Source organism: Meriones unguiculatus, chromosome 4 (assembly GCF_030254825.1).
Source record: "Meriones unguiculatus strain TT.TT164.6M chromosome 4, Bangor_MerUng_6.1, whole genome shotgun sequence".
NCBI lineage: Eukaryota > Metazoa > Chordata > Mammalia > Rodentia > Muridae > Meriones > Meriones unguiculatus.
In genome coordinates, this window is record NC_083352.1 from 106633506 (window position 1) to 106648881 (window position 15376).

General features: G+C 48.2%; 1 long non-coding RNA gene across 4 annotated transcripts; it reads right to left on the reverse strand.

The window, feature by feature from the left end:
• Positions 1-2438: 2438 nt before the first annotated feature.
• On the reverse strand, positions 2439-12054 carry LOC132653731 (uncharacterized). 4 transcript variants are annotated; one of them, XR_009591555.1, is made up of 3 exons: positions 9542-9964; positions 7478-7660; positions 2439-4875 (listed from the first exon to the last, which is right to left on the reverse strand). It is a non-coding gene; the product is annotated as an uncharacterized LOC132653731 (long non-coding RNA). The 4 variants fall into 4 exon arrangements; XR_009591556.1 differs by lacking the exons at positions 7478-7660; positions 9542-9964 and adding an exon at positions 11840-12054; XR_009591558.1 differs by lacking the exon at positions 7478-7660 and having other exon boundaries at positions 9542-9969.
• Between the last annotated feature and the right edge of the window lie 3322 nt (positions 12055-15376).

Consider the following 15376-nt stretch of genomic DNA (forward strand, 5'->3'; position numbering starts at 1 on the left):
TGCCCCTCAGCTGTACCCGGAGGCTCGCCTCTGATGTAAGGGGCAGGCCTTTGGATCGTAGCCAGGGTCAGCAATGTTTGGAACTGACTTAAGACAATAAACTCCAAGGAGATAATGATTGAACTTGTAGTTGTTAATGAATGTTGGGAGGCCTCAGGCCCCTCCGTCGGCCATAGTGAATCCTTACACAACATTTGATTGACTAAACTTTGACCCCGCCTGTTGCTGATGCAAACTGCAGACTCTTTCCTTGATTGTCAGGTAGGGGTCAAGGACAGGGCTAGCTGGGACACCTCTTGGACTTCATATGTTTTTGGCAGCACATTTTGTGTGCCAGTGGCTGCTGGTTGTCAAAACACTGCAACTGTGAGGTGTCACTCCCATGGTCAAAGGTCATGAGAAGAAAACTCCAGCTCTGAGACATGCCCCTTCTAGATAAATTCTGCAACAGCTGATTTAGCTGGGGTGTGTTACCCCACTATGTGTCTGGTGGATTCGCTGGCCACTTCGAGATAAACACTCCAGAGGGTAGGGGTGGCCCTAAGCTTTGTTCTAAGGGGACAATGCCTAGCACACAACAGTCACTAATACATACTGACCCCTGCTCAGTAAGTGTTTTATATCAGCTCATTCATTGCTGCTGCCTGAAATGAAACGATGACAATCCTGGGTACAGACTAGGGAATTGAGGCAGAGAGATCGACTAACAGATCCCAGCAGCTAGTGAGAGGAGCCAGAAGAAGAAAATAATGTCAGGATGGGCTACAGAGTACCGGGGGATCCCTCGTAAATTACTATTGTCTTTTCTAGAACCCTCAGTGTGTTCTCCAAGAAGTTCTGGGTTAGACAGACTGACCCTTGGAGCTGCCTAAATGCTTCTTGCAAGTCTGAGAGTCTGGGTAGAGAAGGGGAGGGGTCTTGGCAGTTCTGCTGGGTCACACTTGAACAACCAGACCTTTACCACAGTCCTAAAGAATCTTTCCAATTAAACCAGATGCGATCTTGCTCTCCAGAGTTGAGAGAGAAATGAGTGAGAAGTCAAGGAAAAAGGGCCAATGGCCAGGCCTGGCTCCCCACAGCTGGCCTCAGAGGAGGTGACAGGGACTTGGCCCACTTCCCTGTGGGCAGGGGGATGATCCGACAGACAACTTTGTGACTCTGCTTACCAGTGTCAGATTTGAGGCTCCATGAAGGGCCATCCCAGGAGGCATGCTTTTGGCCTGAACTCTGGGACTTGGCTCACTCTGCAAAGCTATGTGATTACCTATCGCCTCCTGCACCCAAACAGCCTGCGCTCTGGGGGGTCATCCACTGGAACAAACTGCCATCGCTCTGGAGGTCATCCACTGGACTTTCAGTGTCAGTGCAGAAGAAGATGGTTCCTCCTCAGGTCACTGAGGCTGCTCACGATGGGGGGGGGGGGGGGCTTACCCTACGTACACTGTGCTGGGTCTCAACCCAGCCAGAATGTCTTGCTCAGTGCCTGATGGCTCCTTGCTCTGCATCAATCATGGGCTAAACCAGCCTTTCCAGTGGACACTTCCTCTGAGATTCACAGCCAAATCCCACTCTGCCGCTAAAACTGATATGGATTGGAGTCCATGGAAGGTTAAATTGAAGACAAAAATAAGAGACCAGAACTCAGCTAGTGTTTTAAAAGTTCCCTCCGTGTACCCAGGTACCTCTGCTATGAGTCTCCTGGGAGGGACATAATGATGGTGGGGAAGCAGGGGTTCCCCAATTAGTCAGTATCCCCACATGCCCTGTGCAGGAGTGCAGTAGCACCCATACCATGCCTTACGAAAATCGTACAAGGCAAATACTGTGCTACAAAATGACCTGCAGGTCCACGGTCCTCTGGAAGAACTGAGGTAGAAACAGAGAGCAGGACTCTAGGGACTTTCAGGCAAAGCTGGCTAAAGTGTCCTCACCCCATCTTGAGAACTCCCTGGGGTCTTCCCTTGTCTTTGGTGATTTCCTGGCTGCAGAGGCCTCACTGGGCAGCCCTCCTGCTCACTCCCCAGGGAGACACTGTGAGCCTTCCTACTTCTTCATCTTGAATAAGCCTCAAAAAGTCCTAGGTGTTGACTGCAAGTCGCCCTGCTTGGGGGTTCTCAAGGATGGGGACCTTGCATGGATGGTCAGGGCTTATAAAGGACAAGTGGGGGCTGGGAACTCCCATTGGGTGGGAGTTTCCCATGTGGTTTCTCACACAAACGTGGAGACCGCTAGACTCACAGGGGCTACTGAGGCCCACATTTCCCTAACTCCGGGCAGTTTTCTGTCAAGTCCATAAACAGTTGTTTCCATACGTAAAGCTGCTTCGGAGAGGAAGGGCAGACACCCCAGAAGCAGACTCAAAATTATATTGCTGTATTAGTCAGGGTTCTCTAGAGTAACAGAACACACACACACACACACATACATATACACATATATGTATATACATATGAAGGGAATTTATTGGAATGATTTCAAAGCTGCAGTCCAGCTAATCCAACAGTTAACAGCTGCCTGTGAAAATGAAGTCCAAGAATCCAGTAGTTGCTCAGTCCCATAAGACAGGATGTCTCAGCTAGTCTTCTGTGTATGCTGGACTCCCAAAGAAGTAGGATCTAATGGCAGTGAAGGAATGAATGAAGGTAAGGGCAAGCAGGCAAAGAGCAAAAGCTTCCTTCTTCCCTGTCCTTATAGAGGCTTCCAACAGAAGGTGTGGCCTGGATTACAGGTGTCTTCTCACCTCAAAATCGGGATCAAAGATGTGTGTCTCCCAGCACTTGGGAGGCAGAGGCAGGTGGGTTTCTGTGAGTTGGAGACCAGCCTGGTCTACAGAGTTAGTTCCAGCACAACCAGGGCTACACAAAGAAACCTGTCTTGAAAAACAGTAACAAAAACAACAACAAAAAGATGTGTCTTCCTACCTAAAAGGTCCCAACTAGAAAGGGATTCACCCACTTCAAACCAAGGAAAAAAAATCTCTCCCAGGTGTGCCCTCCATGTCTGGACAGTAGTTCATTCTAGACGTAGTCAAGCTGACAACCAATATCAACCATCGTCAGGATTGATACTGGATGTTAACTCGGCTATATCCGGAGCTATGGGTGGAGCATCTTGTTACTTGGGAGGATATAGCCTCTGTTCTTGGGGCTTTATGACCACCCTGCCCAGTGACCCACCACACTCTAAACCTGAGAAGGGCCTGGGCTTCAGCAGAGGGAGGTGGGTTGGGTCCAGGTGTCTTCAGGCATTTACTTGTGTCTGTGGGTAACCTGGTGCCTGAGGAAATGTGACATTTTAACTATCAAGTTGTGGGTACCATGGCAGGTGGAGAAGACAAAGAAAAAGGGAAGCATCGCTTCATTTTTCTTAGAACCAGGGACCCTGCATTTTTCTTTTGTACTTGGCCCCACAAATCACACAGCCATCTCATACATGTGATGCTTTAAGAGAACCCTTGAGCTCAAGGCAGTGGCACACTCCTTTAATCCCAGCACTCATGAGGCAGAGGCAGGTGGATCTCTGTGAGTCTAAGGCCAGCCTGGTCTATACAGTGAGTTCTAGAACAACCCAGGCTACACAGAGAAACCCTGTTTTAAAAAACTGAGAAAGAGGCAAAACCTCTGGTTCTGGTATGGTGTAACCTAGTACCCAGGAGGCAGAAGCAGGGGGAGAATGAGTTTGACTCATACAATGGTCCTGTTAAAAAAAAAAAAAGAGGCTATATACACCTGACCCATCCCCATGTCCACAGCTCACATCCTGTGGGGACAGGGACATCAGATTAGGATCAACAGACAGTGACTATGGGTTTTGAGTGCCTTCCCAGATATTCTTAAGCTTGTCCTCAGTGGTCACGAGACATGCAGACATGGCTGGCCCATACATTAAAGGAGCTGTTTAGACCCAAGTACCCTAATCCCTCAGACCAGGGACTGGCCCTCCTGGTGTACCCGACTTTCTGGACAGCTAGAAGTGAAGTGGTTGCTAGAAGAGTGCTGGGCAAAGTAGCCTCCCAATCATTTCTCCAGATAGGCTGTCTCAAGGGCTTTCTTAGAAAGCCCATACAGAACAGAGGAGTCAAGAAACAGTGTGAAGGCCATGGATATGGCTGTTGGTAGGGTGCTTGCCTAGATGCACAAGGCTCTGATTCTGATCCCCAGAGCCTCATAAATTAGACATGGTGATGCATCTCTGGAAAAAAAAAAAAAAAGGCAATCTAACCTTGGCCAGGCCCCACCAAGAGCTGTGATAGATACATGGGTAGTAGGCATGGGCAGTGGCTATGTGCCAGGTAAATCAGCAAAAGAAACACAGTGGAGTTCATGGGATCTCCTGGTGGAGAAATCTGTTGAGTGATGAGTGATTGGGACATGCCTTGGTGAGCTTTGGTGGCCTGGAGGCCAATAAAAGAGCATCCACCCTACAGCTGAGCCTCAGTCTCCGGAGAGAGCAGAAGCTGGGTGTGTGGGTTTGAGATGCTATCCCCAGTGCTGGCGTATCCCACCACACCTCCTCGAGACTAGAGTGAAGGCCCTGAGGGATGTACCCAGAGTCCCCCTCATCCACAGAGCCTGACTCCCCCAGCGTGAGCCTCGGGCTTTTCAATACTAGATCTTAGCGTGTGGGAAAAAAAAAAAAAAAAAGAATTCACATCCAGGAAACATACTCATCACCAGGGTTCAAGCCCCATCCTCCATCTCTCCAAGCTGCACCTCTCGCTGTCAGACCACAACCTCCCCAGGTCACCTCGGCCACGATGGAGGAGTTTCTCCCTATGGGGAGAGCAGGATAAGGCGACCGCCAAGAGGCCACTGTGTTCAGGAATCTGTACTCATGGAAACTCCGGCTGGCAACGCAGAAGGTGGCTGTGTCTTTCTAGAAGGAAGCAAGGAACAGTGTGGATCCCACAGGTTAAAGGCCAAAGGCATCTTTACAAGTCACCCCTGAATCTGTGCCATCGATGGGCTGCTAGAGGGCCACCTGGATGACGTTTGCCCGCAAGTTCCCGACAGCAGGACAACACTACAGCTGGGATCGTCATCAGGACAATTCGGGTCATCCACCCCGACTATGTTTGCCAGGGACAAATATTTACTTGTTCTCCCTATGGCCTCAGGGGGCGGCATTTGTAGTTGAAAGAATGGTGAATTGAAAGAGCCTTAACACATCTCCTTGGGCCTCTCTAGCTGTTTTTAAGCTACGAAGCCACAGAACTGTATGTCTTTAAATGGTTTGTCCATGCTGTGTGAAGTTCACTTTTTTCAAAAATAATTTTTTATGTGCATTGATGTTTTGCCTGCATGTTTTTTCTGTGTGAGGGTGTTGGATCCTGGAGTTAGAGACAGTTGTGAGCTGCCATGTAGGTGCTGGGAATTGAATGCTGGTCCTCTGGAAAAGTAGTCTTAAGCACAAAACCATCTCTCCAGCCCAGAATTTTCCCTCTAGGAAAAAAAAAAAAGACATAAGCCCAGTGGTGGTTCACACCTTTTATCCTAGCACTTGGGAGGCAGAGGCAGGTGGCTCTCTGTTAGTTTACAGCCGCCCTGGTCTACAGAGCAAGTTCCAGGATAGCCAGGTCTACACAGAGAAACCTTCTCTAGAAAAACCAACCAACCAAAGAACAACAAAAACCAAACAAAGACCTTTCCTTTTGGTCCAGCTCCTTTTTAGAAGATGCTGGAAAAGGTTGTGGAGGGCCTGACAAGAGGGATCCAAAGCCTACTTTGGGGTGCAGAAGGGTCTCCAGTATCTCCCCATCTTCAGCGCAGCCCTCAGTGCTCCTGGGACCCCTTGAGACTTTGGTCTCCAGCAGAGACCCTGACCAAAAAGGGACTTGTTGCATCACAGCTTTCCCCAAGAGTGCTCCTTTGTCTTTCTTCTTTTATTACATGGGCCAGTGGCTGAGCCTGTGGCTGAGCCTGTGTCTGTGCCTGAACCTTTGCCTGTGAAGGTCAGAGGATAAGCTTGAAGGAGTCTGCTTTCTTTCTCCCTGTGGAGCCTGGGATTAAACTCGGGTAGTCAGCTGGGGCCACAAAGGCCTTTGCTCTTCTTAGCCACCAGTTCTACTTGCATATATTCTAGAACAAAGAAATGAAAGATGAATCTACAATCAGCACCTCACTCGGAGCTCAGGAATAAGGTGTGAATTTTGCTGCAGAAATAGACCCAGAAGATACACAAGAGACAGGTAAATATCCAGCCATTAGAGCCTTCTGGGGATGAGTTCTTTCTATTGCGGGCATTGCTGACCCTCGTTTTGTTGGATTCTGTGGGTACTGAGGGGTCAAGCCCAGGCTTCTTACAGGCCAGAGAAGCACAGAACATATGACCCATACCTCCAGATACTGATTTTCTTCTTTTAGAGACAAGGACTCTCTATAGTCCAAGCTGGTCTAGAACACACAGTCCTCCTGCCTCCAACTCCTGAATGAAGGGATTATAGGGGTCTCTGTGCCTGGCCTTGTTAATGTCCTTGTGGTTTCTTCATCAGAGAGGATGGCAGGGTAGATGGCAGCACCCTGACATGTCACATGGTGATGCTGGGGAGCTCAGCCTCACATGTCATGGCAGCCAATGAACAAATTGGCCCTCCAGAGCTCCACGGCATCTCTTTACGGCTCTGACAATCAGCTAATATGGCCACTTGGGCTTCTTTTCAACTCAGGGACAAGCAAGAAAGACACAGGGTTTCATTTTGAAATCACCACACTCCTTGCCTTGAGCCTTTGACCCCAGCCTTTTAGTTTGCAGCTAAAGCAGCCCAGTGAAGATGAGTTCTGTCTGTGCAGGCTGTGGGAAGACTATTGTGGTTACCGCCCCCCCCAGCTCCTTAGCTCTTTCAGAAGCCTGGCTGTGCCCCATTCTGCTTCACAATAACATGTAGCATTGAGAGGAATGATAAATTCCAAGGACATTGTCATTGGTAAAGCCCTGTCACAGAACGCCATCCTAACTTCCAGTGTTCAGCTTCTCTCTAACCTGCTTAGGGCAGCTGGTTACCATGTTTGCTCTTCTTGTTGAGAAAGTATGTGCATGTCTTTATGTCCCCCCCGCTTTTTTTACAGGCCAGGCTAGCCTCAAATTCACAGCTATCCTCCTGCCTCAGTTTCCAAAGCAATGGGACTCCAGGTGTGAACCTTCATACCTGGGAGACTGTCTTTCATTTTTGGTGTGCAGTGACACCGCAGTACCCTTCTTGCCTGTTACCAGGCGCACAACTTCGATAACCACAAGAGTGAAAAAGAACAGAACGAAAAGTTCAAAGTTGTGCTTAATTAGCTCAGCCTCGCCTTGCTCTCTCCTTTTGTTCGCCTGTTCCACACAAAGGGAAGTAGATTTTTTACCCTAAAAGTTCCCCGTTCCCAATTATTCTGAGCCTTGGTTTCCACGTGGCTTCCCCTGCAGACTGTATAAGCCCTATATTGCTTGGGCTGCTTCTAGCCACACCAAGTCAGGACACTCAAAGTCAAGGACTTACATGAGGGCCCCGTGGTACAGCCTGATGAGATGCTTTAGGAGTCTGGACCATGAGACTGCAGACGGTCCCAACAGAAAGACCAGTGGCCCCTTTTGACTCCATCCTGCAACCAGATCGGGCAGCTCTCCTGTTCCTCTCGCTTTCCTAATCCAATAAGCTGCTTCTGATGGAAGTCTCTCTTGCCTTCAGAGATAGGAAGTAAGGGTCCGTTTTCTGAATGGTTATATCAAAGAATCGGTTGCCACTGAACATGTAGCAAACAACCCCCCGAGTGATAGACAGCGCACGGGTAAGAACTAATTGCATAGTTACCACACCAAAAAAAAAAAAAAAAAAAAATCCAACGCTTTTATTCTGCACTGAGAAAATGGATCGTTTTGGGGTGTGGTTAGCTCTGTCAGAGGATGATAATTGCTTGGGAACAAAATGCACCCCTGCCCTGAGCTCCCCCATAACCAGGCACTGTTCCCCGCCTTCCTGGGACCTGCTGCTCAGAACAAAAATGCCTGTTCTGATCCATGCTGGGAAAGACGTCTAAAACTCAAAAAATCGAATGCACCATCAGCTTCTTTGCACTTCCCAGGCTGGGGGACACACAGCCCATGCTAAGGAACACACACCCAGGAGGTCTGGCCACCAAGACTGGGCAGACAAAGGGGTTTGAAACTTAGAAATCAGAGATGTTTCCCAGTTGAATGCAAAGGAAATGAGACACCTAGGGACTGCTGTGTTCACAGCTGGGGACCAAAGCAGACTGTTCACACATACAAACTTCCTCCCTATTTGTCCGGAACACAACCAGAGTCTGATGGAAAACATGCCAACCCAGTGCTCCAAAGCAGCCACTTTGCCTCAAAGAGACAGTCACACAAGAGCAACAACAGAGAAAGAAAGAACCTTGCATTTCTCATGAAAAGCAGAAAAGCACCTGAAGCTTGCAGCACTGACCAGGGTGTCTGTCTCCTCAGTTATCAGGTGTTTTAAACGGCAAGGGGGGCTCGGGGCTCAGGGTACCCTAGCATTCTCAGCTACATCTGTTACCTACTGTTTCTCCTCCAAGTTACACTCTGTCCTACCATTTTCTACAGAAACTGGGCCACAGAAGAGGACATTGCAGCCAGTCCTGAGACTTGATAAGCTAGGGTCATATGGAGGGGGAGGAGGTCCTCCCCTGTTAGTGGACTTGGATAGGGGCAGGGAGAAGATGAGGGAGGGAGGGTGGGATTGGGAGGGAATGAAGGAGGGGGCCACAGCTGGGATACAAAGTAAATAACCTGTGATTAATAGAAAGAAAGAAAGAAAGAAAGAGAGAGAGAGAGAGAGAGAGAGAGAGAGAGAGAAAGAAAGAAAGAAAGAAAGAAAGAAAGAAAGAAAGAAAGAAAGAAAAAAAAAAAAAAGGAAGAAAAAAAGAAAGAAAGAAACTGGGTTTAGTCCAAAGAAGCCTTGAGGGCAAGAGGCCACTTCCTGAACCTTTTGCCCTGTCCATCACTCATGCCCCAGCTTCTGTTCTAGGAGCCCCAACCCCCCTCCCTGAGTCACAGACCTCTATGGCCCTCCTTCCAATCCATTGAGAGGTCCATCAGCAATGTGAGATTTCTTTTTAGATATGAGATGAAGGGATCGGGGAGATGGCTCAGTCAGTAAAATGTTTGTCTCACAAGCATGAGGACCTGGTTTCAATGCCCAGCCTTCAGAGAAAAGCAAGACACGGCAGCACATACCTGTAATCCTACCACAGGAGAAGGGGAGACTGGAGGATCCCTGGAGCTTGATGGCAAAGCCAGTCTAGCTCAATTCATACGTTCCAGGATTATCTAACAAACTAGTCTTAAAAAAAAAAAAAAGTGGAAAGCAATAGAGGAAGCCACCAGTGCTAGCCTCTGCACACACATGTACACACATGCACAACTGCCTATAGACATGTACACACAGGCCCCCATACAGGCAGCCACCAAGCAAGAGAGGCTAGATTTACTCCACAAGAGCAACTGAAAAGTTCAGGGATTTGGGTTTTAAAAACATGCTTTTAAAAGATGTATCTAGCCAGGCAATAGTGCCACGCACCTTTAATCCCAGGGCTCGGGAGGCAGAGGCAGGTGGTTCTCTGTGAGTTTGAGGCCAGCCTGGTCTACAGAGAGAGAGAGTTCCAGGACAGCCAAGGCTGCACAGACAAACCCTGTTTCGAAAAACAAGCAAACAAAAGGCTGTATCCGTCAAGTCATGCAGCCCTTTCTGCACCCATGTTGAATGTGAGAAGCAAGCTTCCAAAAAAGAACCTTTACTTTTTCATTGTATGCTGTGATTTGACAGGCAGGGGTGGGGAGTGTTGTTCATTTGTTTGTTTTTGACTTGGTTTGGTTTGGTTTGGTCTGGTCTGGCTAAGGCACAGTCTCACTGTGCAGCTTTGGCCGGCTTAGAGTTAATTATGTAGACCAGGCTGAACTCAAAGTCACAAAGTTCCACCTGTCTCTGCCACGTTCGCGCTGAAATTAAAGGCATACACCACCACACACAGCCTTAAAAAAAATATCTTTACTTTTTTTATTTTAATGTTCAACTTAATGTGTTTCTTAGGTCCATTTAGGATCTCATATTCCTGAGATTGATTTTTTTAAGTTTTTTTATTTTAGGTTTTGATTGACATATAATAATCCCATATACTTAGAGCTTTCTCCTCCCTTCCCCCTTGGGTGAAAGTCCCAGGGCATTCTTCTGTAAGGTCCTCACAGCCCCCACTTAGAAAGAGAGAGAAAGGGAGAGAGAGCACATGCGCAATTCCTTCATGGGAGACCACATCTAAGTTGCTCTCGTAAATTATTAATGATAAATTCTTTGTGGTGGGGGGAAACTTTTTGGACTTTCTTTGTTGTACTTTTAACAATTGGGAGCCATCTTCATCTGGCAGCTTTTCGGAGCTGTCACATTATTTAAATGAGAGCCTAGCTGACATTTGCCGATGAATGTGCTCAGTAGAAACTAAAAAGATACGTTCTGAGCGCAGCTTTGATGGGCGCCGTTCGGGCTTTAAAAATAAAGGTTTTGAGCACTTTAATTTGGGAGTGACTTGCCATGGTTCAGCACAGAGACTGAGAACACTCTCAACTACTTTGAAAGAGAACAGAGGAAGAAGTTTTGTGCTTCAAGACAAACAGACGAATGTTCCACAAGTGACATTTGCAGGGAACGGGTGGTGGGGACGCCGTGCTCAAAATATACTTAGAATCGCTTCCCTCCTCATTGTTCGTTATGTATCTAATTATTCCAGTTACAGGCTTGTCAAAGAAAGTTTTAGGTGACACGTGTTGTTCCTTAAGGAAAAAAATGTAAGTTGGAGATGAAACCTGACTTTGTGCAGGGAGTTGAGGCCACCAGGGCATTGATGAACATGGGGACAGCCGTGTCCTGGTGTGGAACAGGCTGGCTACAGATGCTGCCATCACTCGACCCCACATCCTACAGAATCCTGGTTCCTGACTGGCTTGTTCTCAATACAGGCCATGAGACCAGGTACTAGGATACAGGCTCCTCAGGTTGAGGTAGCCATCGGAAAGCAAGAGACTGGCCAAATAAATCCTGGCCGTGTCTGTCAGTACAGCTTGGAGACACGCTCCATCTTTATCTGATACTGGCCATCCATTGCTCGGGAGCTGCAGAGAGCTCAGAACTTCAAAGCCAACTTCCCCTTTCTGAGTTGGCCACATGCTTGAGCCATTCAGGGCCTTTGCAACTGCATCCTTCTGCCTCCATCCTCCTTCCCGCTCTCCGCACAGAGGAGCACTGCCATTCTGGCACTCCTCACCCCTTCCACACACTGCACTCTGCTGTTTCCTGCCCTTTCCTTTCTGTTTGTTAGCTTCTTTCTATGCCTTTTTATCTTTGTTTTTAATCAGATGTGTACGCGTGTGAATATGGGTTTGTTTACATGAACGCAAGTGCCCTCAAAGGAACTAGAGTTATGGGCGGTTGTGAGCGATGCAGCTGCTGAGAACCGAACTCGGATCCTCTGCAATAGCAGTATGCCATCTCTCAGCCACTAGCTTCTGCTTAAAATTCTCACATTTGTTTTACTTGTGTGTGTATATGAGAGAGAGACACACAGAGACAGAGAAAGAGACAGACAGACAGACAGGCAGACAGACAGAGATACGTGTGGAGGTCAGGAGACCATTTGAGGAAATCATTTCTCTCCCATTACTTGGTGGGTCCCAGGGATCAGCCCCAGGTTGACAGGCTTGGCCACAAGTGCCTTTACCCACTGTGCCATCTCCCCAGCCCTGACAATAGCTTCTCCACTTACCTGGTTTATCAACAGCAGGAACTTAAATGATTGCTGCCCTTCCACCCCCACCACCACACACTCACCCCTTGTCCAGGATTCTGAACCTTTTGGGGGATGCTGGGAGTGCCACCAACAGGGTGGACATCCTGTGACAGTTTGGCACCCGGAGGGAGCACAAGGCCTCCACCAGCTACGTGAAGTCGCTGGGATGCAGTCCCCACCCCTGGTCACCTCCAGTGCCCAAGCGTGAGGCCAGCCTGCAGCTCATCTTAAGACTCATTTTTGTGTTTGAGATTAAGTAATAACTTCCCGCTTGTCCCACTCACTGGCAGACCATGCCAGAAGACTCAGGAAGGGGTGTGCTGGAGTGGGGCCTGTCTGAGTTCATCTTTCATAAAAGTGAAGCAGTCACCATTCACCAGGTGCTGACTGAACACCTTCTCTGGTCATTATTAATTAATTTATTCATTTATTCATTAAACCTCTCAGGGTAATTTACCATCTGAAAAGAGAGGTGATGGCAGGAACACAGGCTTGTGGCTGAACTCTACAATGGAAGCTCGAATGAGCCACTTTAGAAAAAGGTTTTCAATAATGAAAAACCAAAATGAAGGAAGAAAAAAAAGGAGCCCACCACAATGGTGGTGGTAAATTACAATATGCTAATATGTAAGAAAGGCAATTAGACATTCATCACTTGCTATAAAGTGGTTATTACAATATTGCGTTCTTATAAAATTGATATGGTTATTATAAAATAATAGGGAATTTATCTTACCTTTTTTGCATTAAGAGACAATAAAATTACTCTCTGAAAACAAATTATAGCTTCTTTTGTCTTCATGAAGCATTAGCTAGGCCTGGACAGTACTCTAGAAACTTCCTCTGTTTTGTCAGGTGTTCCTTTCATCAGGGACTTGCCCAGAGGCTTTCAGGCCTGCTTGCCCTCCAAGCCCTTGTTTCTGGCAGGTCAGAGAGACAAAAAGACCTCAAAAGTTGTTCCCTATCCAGGAAGCATAGTGGCCATCTTCCACTGTGCCAGCCCTTCTCCACTTGTTCATTTCAAAGGAAACAAATCTCCTTTTTTTCATTGTGTCAGAACCTCTGAGATGTGAACAGAACCTTCCAGAAGAAAAATGCCCTCACCACTGAGTACATTACTGTGGCCAAGAGGATCCATAGCAGGTCTGGGACAGGAAGACCTTCCTCCAGAGGTCTCTCTCTATGACCCTAGAGGTGAGCTGCCATGTGAACTTGACGTTGATCTGAACTGTGTCTTCGCCAGTGTCTGAGCTTGCTTCGTTCTTGGAATGCATGAAAACACAGGCTTTCCTGGGGCAGTAGGTGAGAGCCCAATGGAGCCCCTCCTAAAGGAGAAAAAAGAAAGCCACCGAATGCCGAAGACACATTGTCCCCTCTCAATGTGCAGCTGCCAGGAAGGCCCTCCCTGTAACTGGAGTGCGGAAATGTGCGTGTGGATCACCTCTGTGGCTTGGAAGGAGGCTGAGGAGGAAGATTGCAGACAGGTAAGAAGCAAGCATCCCATCATGTAAATGACACGGAGCAAGCAGCTTGCCTCAGTGTCTTCACGGGAAACAGAGGTCTAAGGACCCAGGCACTCTCGGTGGCATATCCTAACTCTATGTTCTCTTTCTGAACAAGGGCATCAAGGAGACCCAAGCATACCCTCCAAGCATCATCTCCGCCCTGAGCTCCGACAACACCTGCAAACTTTACCAAGTCCCCACTACTCCCAGGCCAAGTCCGTGCAAGCCACTCCCAGGACCCTCCATCGATGACCCCCTCCTCTCCCCAGAGCTCTGCTCCCAGACTGTCTGATCATGTTTCCCAAACAAAGTACACTGGCAATTTGTCTGGCTGCTTAATTCCTCCTAAGACAATGTGACAGGATCCTGAGCGCTCCCCCTCTGTGTTGGCTTTTATTCCCTCTTTCTTTATTTTTCCATCTCGCCTACTCTCTCCTGGTGCTCAGTCTCCCCTCTGCATTCAACTGTCACTCTGGTATTAGCCCACTGTCTGCTTGGCAGCCCACAATTACACACTTACTTTATTACTTAGTTTCCCACCCTGAGCTGTTGAGTCATCCCTAACCTTTCTCACTGTAACAAACTCCTCTTCTACTTTCCTTCCCCCTCGACAGCCTCCTCAGCCCGTAACTCTCAGAAGTCAATATCTGTTCAAACCCATGTCCCCGCAGCGAGACGGGACAGGCTTATCTGCGGCTCTGAACCCGTGGCCTTGTTTTCCACCTAAGCAATTGGGTTGGACAAATGAAGTGCTGCACGCTGTGTTTTCAGCTCTCTTGGGATCAAAACAGGAATGATAAACAGGCCTCAAGAAGGACAGGAGAGTGATACATTGGTCCCCTGGGCAGATCTTGGACCAAGACAAGCCAGGGCACTTCTCTGTATAACCTGGACTTCACCTCATGACAGCATTGCCAGATTACAGAAATGAGGCTAATGTCCAGCCCAGACAGCCAGGCGTGGGGCTCCCGGGTGTTTTCAAATAACAGTCCTAAGAAAGATCAAAGGCACCTCTTCCATTTTTTATTTTAAAATCATTTTAATCAATTTACTGGGGTGGGGGATGAGGCTATGTGGAAGCCAAACAGCAACTTATAAGGATTGCCCTCTCTTTCCATCACATGGGCCCTGGGGATTGAACTCGGATCTTTAGGATTGGCGGTGGAGCCTTTACCGCCCGAGTCACCTCGCTGGCCAGGGTGTGACTTTTTGAAAAGATCAAAACACCAAAAGTTACATAAGTTCTCTGTGGGGGAGCTGGCATGGTTTGTCACCGAAGATGCTAAGAAGGGAGGTGGAAAGGAGAATCTTGAGGAGGAGGGTCTGAGAGCTGCAGAAACCTCTGGGTCCTTTGCCAGATGTTAATATTTACAGAAGAAAACAGATTTGGCCAAGATCGAAGCATAGTCTTCAGGCTCGGGACCCCAAGTCCTTCCCAGCACCCATTAGCCTGCGGTTCAGAGAAAGGCTCTGAAGCATACATGTGTGGGGAATGAGACAGTCAACTGCAGGCCAGCTAGCCACCCTCACGGTCACTGCTCCTCTCCCTCACAATCAACAAGTTGTGGAAACAAACATGACATGGCCAACTAAGACCTGGACGCCCGGTAACCACAGTCTGTGCAGCAGAATCTTAGTGAGGAGAACTCTAGACGGTAAGGTGCTCTGCCCGGAGCTGCAGAGATGGCTCAGGGGTTAAAAGCATGCACTGCTCTTGCCGAGGACCCAGGTTCAGTTCCCGGCACCCATGTCAGGAAGCACACCAGTTGTCTGTAACTCCTGCTCCAGAGGAATCCCACACCCTCTCCTGAGAACACTTGTATGCACATGCACTTACCCACACACAAACACAAACATAATTTAAAAAGAAAAAGCATGAATCTAAAGGCATTCAGTTTCCCAGCTTGGGGTCAGAGCCTCTCGCCAGCACAGTCTCCTACTCTGTCTCCCACAGTGGGAGACATGGCTTCTCTCCCCATAGCCCATTAATTCGCCTTTTAAGATGTGCAATTCGGTGGCTTCTAGTGTAATCACAGACTTCTCCAGACACCCCCGGCTCCTTCAGAACACCTC